Source organism: Charadrius vociferus, unplaced genomic scaffold (assembly GCF_000708025.1).
Source record: "Charadrius vociferus isolate BGI_N301 unplaced genomic scaffold, ASM70802v2 scaffold62, whole genome shotgun sequence".
NCBI classification, from domain to species: Eukaryota; Metazoa; Chordata; class Aves; order Charadriiformes; family Charadriidae; genus Charadrius; species Charadrius vociferus.
The window spans coordinates 161692-169192 of record NW_009647419.1 but is presented as its reverse complement, the minus strand read 5'-3'; positions in this window follow the sequence as shown (position 1 = coordinate 169192).

Here is a 7501-nt window from a genome sequence, read left to right as displayed (position 1 = left end):
CCTGGTAAGCCCGTGTGACGAGTTGGACCAGTACTACTTGTCTGTAATGGGACATCCGAAAGCATGTTGCTCCCGGTGGCTTTTGGGCAGCCCTCTGGGTATTGCTTATTGAGGAGGTGTGGGATGGTTGCCCAGATGCTTTATGCCGCATGAAGGAAAACAAACTGAATCACGTTGTAACGAGTTATGATGACTGTACTTGTGAGGAGTTAAATTGTAACTGTTACAGTGTGTGTGGTGGGGGTGGGTTGCTGGTGTTGCACAGGCTGGAGTTTTGGGAAGTGGGTTTTGTTTTCCTCTGTAGGGTTTTCCATAAACAAGAAAAGAGCATGATTTATGTCTCTTCCTATTGAGCTATCTTGTGCTGTTTACCACTGGATTTGTGAGAGCAGGGATCCTGCAAGTTCAGCAAGGTACTACCTGTTATTTGCTGCTTGGAAACTGATTTTTGTATGCCATTTAGGAGGGTCTATCAAAATTCAAGAGGAAACAATTAGGGACCAAGAAGGTATGTGTTCACCGTAGGCTTAACCTAAAATCTTCCTGTATTATAGGCCAAACTTATGTCAGCTGCTTTTTCAGACTTGTAACGTAGGCCCGTTTCCTCAGTCTTACTATTTGAAGAAAGTCTGACTTTACCACATGGTTTCAACCTGCATAGCTTCAAGGATGGAGCCGAGGCAGGGATTAGAGTTTGAATTGTGATAGTTCTTCAGTGCACTCCCGTGATTCTCCAGGGATTGTGTTGTCAAGTCGTTCTACCCACTCTCTTCATGCTTAGTGTCGCGGCCCAGAAGCGATTTGCTGGGTTACATATACATGTATAAACTGGACAGCGTTTAAATTCCTGAAAACTGCTACAAAGCTGAGTTTGGTTACACAAGGCAAGTGGATGCCCTGGAAACCCTCATCCTGCTCCGTAGTTAAGATGACTGCGTTAATATTCTCTACCTGTCCGAAAGGGTAGTAAGAAACAAGATTTTTGAAGGATGTGTTCAGATTCATTATGTCTGAAAGCATTTTAAAGAGGCTGTGTGAGGATGACCTCAGTTAAATGGCAGTTTATCCTTAGGTGCCTGGTACCTGAGGGTAAAACATCAACAAAACATCCAGGATGATTCATGGGGTCCTGGATCAGGGAGGGTTTGACTGCAAAAGTAGAGCACCCATTGCTATGCTTAAAAAAAATTGTATCTGCAAGATCTGGCTGTAGAAGTCAGCTCTGGGAAAGAAGGGCTGAAGGAGCTGAGGGAGAAGAGGGCAAAGGATGGATCCAAAATGCAAACCAGCTTTTGTGGCCAGAGGATATCCTTGAACTGGGTTAGCTGGCTCCTCTGTGGTCCAGGAGTGGAAGAAGTATCAGAGGTGGAGCCACTATTCTTCGTGGAGGGTGACTGTAATGTATGTAGGAGGGTTTAGAAGAAATACCACTTCATGTCTTTAGAGACTGCTCATTTTTTCTCCAGCTGTGGGATATGCACTGCTTAGCTTCTGCCTTGGAAAATACAAACATGCATTATTTACTAGTGTGAATACATCACCTAATTGTATGATGCTAATTAACTTTTTAGAGCAGGTGAGACTGGCTGTGCAAGTACACACGTCCAGGTGTGTTCACATGTTAGAATGTCACATCTAACTATAAGTAAACAACTTTGTTGTTACTGGAGGGAAAGTGAGGTCCCAGGTGGAAAGCTCACTACTTCCTACTTACTAAATGAAGCTGAGAAGGGGGGTGGGGAGGGGAAGATGGACTTCACAGTGGTATTAGCATTTAACTTCCCATGTGTTCTTCATCCATAATGTGCTGTTGTAAAGAAAAATTTCAAAAGCAAGTTCCTTAATAAGTTTCTGCAGTTTAGTTCAGTATGAAAAACGACCAAAATTATCGTCGTACCTTTTGTCTTAAATTCTTGGTGTGGGGAAGTTCATGTTCGTTCCACATTAGTCTGTGTAGCATCTTAATGGACTTTGGATGTGGACCTGTGGAGTATTTGTCCGGCAGCAAACTAACAATGAAGTCTATTTGGTCAGTTGTTGTTCCTCTTCCACTGAATATGGGAAGCTTTACAGCTGAGCTTCCAAACTGAAATAGTGCTGTGATCATTGCTGATAGTAGGCTACTGGTCTAAATAACCTACTTTTCACTTGCAAACCTCCTTCTATATGTCTGCTTTTAAAAAAATTAAAAATGGTACGTGGCATGCCATTGCTTCTGTGGATTGGCAGCCACTAAAAACACTTGCAAAAATGAGATAAAGGCATAACCATGTAAATAAAAGTGTCAACCTGTTGCCCATGCTGTCATGTTTTTTTTTTTTTCAAAACAAATGTTATTGTTGTGTGGTGAAAAATATTACACTGATTTATTTTTGGAAGAAAGTCCCACTCCTGCTGGGTTAATTCAACCACCTAGCATCAGGACCTCTTTAGAAATTGATTTTGACCAGCAGGGGGAAGAGGAAGATTAAGGACAACTTGAAACAAAAATGGCATAATTTTCTCTGACTTTGAATGCAGGACAGATACATTCCTAGATACAAATGGAGCAGCTGAAATATAATGGGAATGACACGCTGTCCTGAGCATGGACTATTTGCAGGACAGGGTGTGGATACTCTCTCATGCAAGTAGATTCTGTAAGCGTTGGGCAGTTATGGGGAAGGAATCAGTCCTGAAATGAAAATAAACAGTAGTGTATGTGCATCTTTTTTCCTGTACAGCATGCCATTGCAAGTGAGATGTCACACATTAGGGCACTTAACATGGCTTATTCACTGGCAGCTGGCCTGCCTTGCCTGGCTCCTGGAAGTGCTAATTGAATACTGTATCACTCTTCATTAAAGCGTTTGGTAAGACTTCTTGTCTCAACTTTTCCCCAGTCAGTGGCATGCTGATACAGACAAAACACAAAGGTTTTTAGTAGGCTATTCCAAATCACAGGAGTAAAATCGAATTGAGAGTTTGTGTGAATAACAATACTACATGATCTGACTCTTGCCCTGCGAAATTAGTTTGTTATTGTATTAGGTATGGCTTATTTCTCTGTTTTTCTTGACCAAGCCATACTGGTCAGAGGTGTGCTTTCTGGTAACCTATGCCAAGTTGTTTGAACTAGGAGAACCTTAATTTCCATATGCTTGTTGATGCAAATGTGAGTTGGCAGAGTAATTGCTGTGTTGACTTGAAAGGCCATTGCACTTACTGTCTTCAAAGCTGTTTTTTATGATGAGCCAAGTAAATGGTCTGTCTCCACATAAATGTTTGAAGAGAGTTTAAACCTCATGGTATTCTTGTGTTCGGAATTGGTTTTCTGCTGCCCTGGCTTGTAAGTAAAAAGAATCCCAAAGGAGGTAGGCACTGACATCTTGTTGCTAGTGTTTCTAAGGATCAAGCTTCTAACTTGTTTGGACAAGAAACGCCAGAACTTCCGAATAACTGGCTATCATGCAGCTGGGGCGTTCAGACCTTGTCTTTCAGGCTGAGGTCTGCATGATGGCATCTAGGTCAGCTGGAAAGGATAATACTTTGAAGAACTTCTGCAGATCAGAAAATAAATGAAAGTGCAGTTGCGTGCCATGAACAATCTGTTTAGAAATTATGTTTCTCTCAAAGTTGGCCACGACTTTAGCATGTTTGCAGTCTCTTCTACTCCTTTTTAAACCCTAATGAAACCTGCATTAATGCTTTTTTACTGCCTTTGTACGAAGTACTGATTCTTCTGATGCCAAAACTCACTCACTCTCTGTTAATAGCTCTTTTGAGGTAGCCAGCTTCAACATGCAGCAGCAGTGTGATTCTCAGATAGTGCAGCTTTTCTCACTTGCACCTTCTGGGGCTTGGTGGCCCAGGAGCGTGACATGAAAGTGCCCATTTTAATAAATAGTGAAGTAATCCCAGCATTTGTGTGCTTGTTGGCATGAGCTGGAACTTCTCATAAGCATCAGAGAAAGTGTGTTCGTGGGTTACAGCTGTTTCTGCTCTGCCATGATGTTGCTGAATATGAGTAATCTGTTCACCAGGCCTGCTGCCTGTGGTTTCTGAGGGCAATACTGCTGCTGGGATGTCTTTCACTGACCCACAGAGTGGCTGCATCCAACCTTAACGTAGAGCAGAAACCCTTCTCTGTAGCATGTTGGATCTGAGTCTCTGCAGCAGCTGAAGTGGCTAGAAGGAAATTACGGGTGCAGCCTTGTGTGCTGTTGGGCTATGAATGCAGATGACGGGTTGAGGAAGATGTTCACTATATCATAAAAGAATCTTTTTATGAAAGTGCTTAAGTCTGGTGTGCCAAGAACCCTGGCATGTTCCCCAAAAATGGAATAACTCATCACAGCTCATTCACAAATGTAATGTACAAGTAATGAGTCACCGTCTTGTTTGTAGATGGTCACAGACAAATGGATCCAGGAAAAAATGTAAAAAGTGGGTGAGGGTCAGTGAGATGAGAGAAAGTTTTGACCTGATCTCTGTTGTAGTGAAAGGAACTTTTTGCAGTAGCAGGATAATTAATGTACTGATGGTAAAATCTTAATGTTGTGACATTAGCTGAAGCATTGCAAATACAGCTATTAACTTAAGTTCTTACCTTGCAATCTATGAACAACTAATCATAGTGTCTTGCAAATTTATAAAGTATTTGCCTTGCAGTGTTTAATACTAACTGTAATGTTTCTTTCCTTTTGGTCTTCTTTTTTTTTTTTTAGACATTTCATGGGGAAAGTGGATGTGTCATTGCTGGCTCTTCTGTGAATTCATCATGGAACACAGTATTAATATGCAGACTGTATTATTTAACACTGTACACTGCAAAAGTATACTGGAATAATTGAAAATACAATTTCCAGACTATTATTTCTAGCTGAATCATTTAAGTACAATCAGAATCAAGATACTTCAAGTAAAATATGTAGATTCAACTTTTACTGTACAATTGGAATTGAAAAAGAGCTTTACATTTTGTGCAGCCCTGGTATTATTAAAATAGGCCTGCAATTATCACTTAGTGAATACTTTCACAAATTCAGGTTACATTTAGCATATATTAGAGCCAAAATCACTTTTGCAGACCTATAAAATGGAAAGTAATTTGTTTGGATCACTGAATGACCGAACTGCTAAGCTATTTTATAAAGCTAGGTAGGTGCATGATGGTTGATATTCTTAATGAGTGGTGTTATAGTTTGATTATTTATTTTGTAATAACTTTCAGTAAAGGAAATTTAAAGAGCTAGTGCAATACTGGAAAACTGGGACATGCAAGCGAGAACTGCCACCAAAGCAGATTTCAGCATTTCTGTTATGGCTTCAGTTTTATTTTCCCCCATTCAAACATTACCTGCTGTTTAATGTTCGTCTTACAATGTGTATGATAGGAGTTTATGTAGCATCAGTGTAGTCTTTATTTGTATCTTAATTTTTTTTCCCCAGTCCTATAGTTTGCATAAGTAAATTTCTGTCTTGCTTACAGGCCGATTTCACTGTTTTGCCAGTATTCAGTATTGGAAGTGAGTATATGCCAGCAGTAGAGAATGTGCCTGTCAATAGGAGTTGTTGGAAATCACCTTCTGTTCCTGACAAGTCCTAGTCTTTGCATAGATAAAGCTTGTTCTTTATTCAAGAATTTGGCTTTTGTTGCAGTGAGAAACAGATTATTTTTTTTTTCCCAAGTGGTGCCTGTGTTCTTTAAAACAATCCTTATACTTTCTGCATTTTTGATTAAGAGGAGAAAGTAGTTAGTCCTCTGTCATGTTTCAGATTGGAGTTTGCCTGACGATTGAATTACATGTTTTGGGTTCACCTTCAAAGTTGTGGAGAGAGGAGTTCCCGTAGTTCCAGTTATTAACCTAATTGTATGCCAGCGCCCAGGATTTCACTGTTACTTACCTTGATTTTTTTCTAACACCCTGCAAGAATAAAGGCTTATTTACTACTTAGTACATATGCCGTAATATTTATTAAAAGTATTTTTGACATGTAGACTCTTTCATCAATGGGTAAAGGTAGTTAAAAGATGCAAGGGGTAAGGCTCCAAAAAAAATGTTGGCTCGTGATCGGGTAGGAGACATTCTTAGACAAGTAAAAGCTGTCAAGTAGAAGTGTGAAAGCTGAGGACTGCAGCGTTACTGTCATTGTGCTCCAGCATTACTGGCATCGCTACAAGTGTCATGCACATGCAGCCAAGGGAGACCTGGGCAGTTTTCCCTGGTGCTGCTTTGAATTTTGGTTAAGGTTTATGCTCTTTGAGGAAAAAAAACCATTCACTGAGACTGAGGATTTGGAGCAAGCACTGCATCTTCCCTAGCAATCTTAAAAGGTAGGTTTTGCACTAATGATGGTGGCTGCTGGGACAGGCGCAAGTTCCCATTATACTGTGTTGACACTTGGCATGTAAGCACTTCGGCCTCGTGCGACGAGGTGAGCTTGGCTGTGGAAAGAATGTGCTGGTTTGGCTTAACCCACAATGCCTGGACCATCACAGCTGTAAACTGAGGTGATGAACCGAAGCGTGTGACTACCAGATATCTTTGTGTTATTATTCATTGGGTAATAACTGGCACGTATTTAACACAGAAGGATTCCTTCTTACTTACTCTAGTGCTTTGTGAGGGGATAACGATGATTATAAAAATAATTTATGCTTTTAGGCAAGATATTTGAATAAATGCTCCCTGTAGCTGTATCCATAAATTTGTCTGGTGGAGACTTGGTCTGTGCTTGCAATTATTTTTAATTTGGCATAACTTCTGCTGGTTTCCAAAACAAAACAGGATGTGAAATATCCACGGATAATGTCAGCATTCTTTAGTTACATACTTATATTTGTACTTTACTTCATAGGATTGAAATGCAGATCTCAATGTTACGTGCTTCAGTGAAGCTCTTATTTTGCCACCTGATTTTCCTTTAATCAATAAAAGGTCTGATCTTACAGTATTAATGCTAGTGTATTGATTGTTGCATCCAGAAGGCTTTCTGTCCTTCTGTCTGGCTTAGCCTTGAAAACCCCTCAGCGCTCACCCTGCCAGCTTTCTCAAGCCGGGCTTTCCACCTGCGGCTCAATGAGCAGAGGCCTCTCTTACTTCCCACCCCTGCGGCAGGAAGATACATAGGCAGCAGCGCTATTCCTCGCCCATGCTTGTCAGCTTAGGAGATGGGTACTTGCTGCAGTTATCTCGGTGACTATTTGGGAAGACTCTTTTCCAGTTTAACTGAATTCGCATGTGAACAAAACTTACTTAGAGAGCTCTTCATGAAGAAGCTACTCATCTGCTATAATACAATTCCATATGGCAGAGCATATCTACTGTGATAATGTGGGTTTATTTATATTTTGTATATCCGATTCAAATATTTTGACTTTAGCCTTAAGCATTGTCATGTTTGAGAAATTGGAAGAAAAACTTCACTGAACACTTAAAAAAAAAAAAAGTTGATGCTAATTTGGTAACAAGAAAATTACAGTTTTAGAATATCTCCCTTAAAGTATTTGTAAGCATAG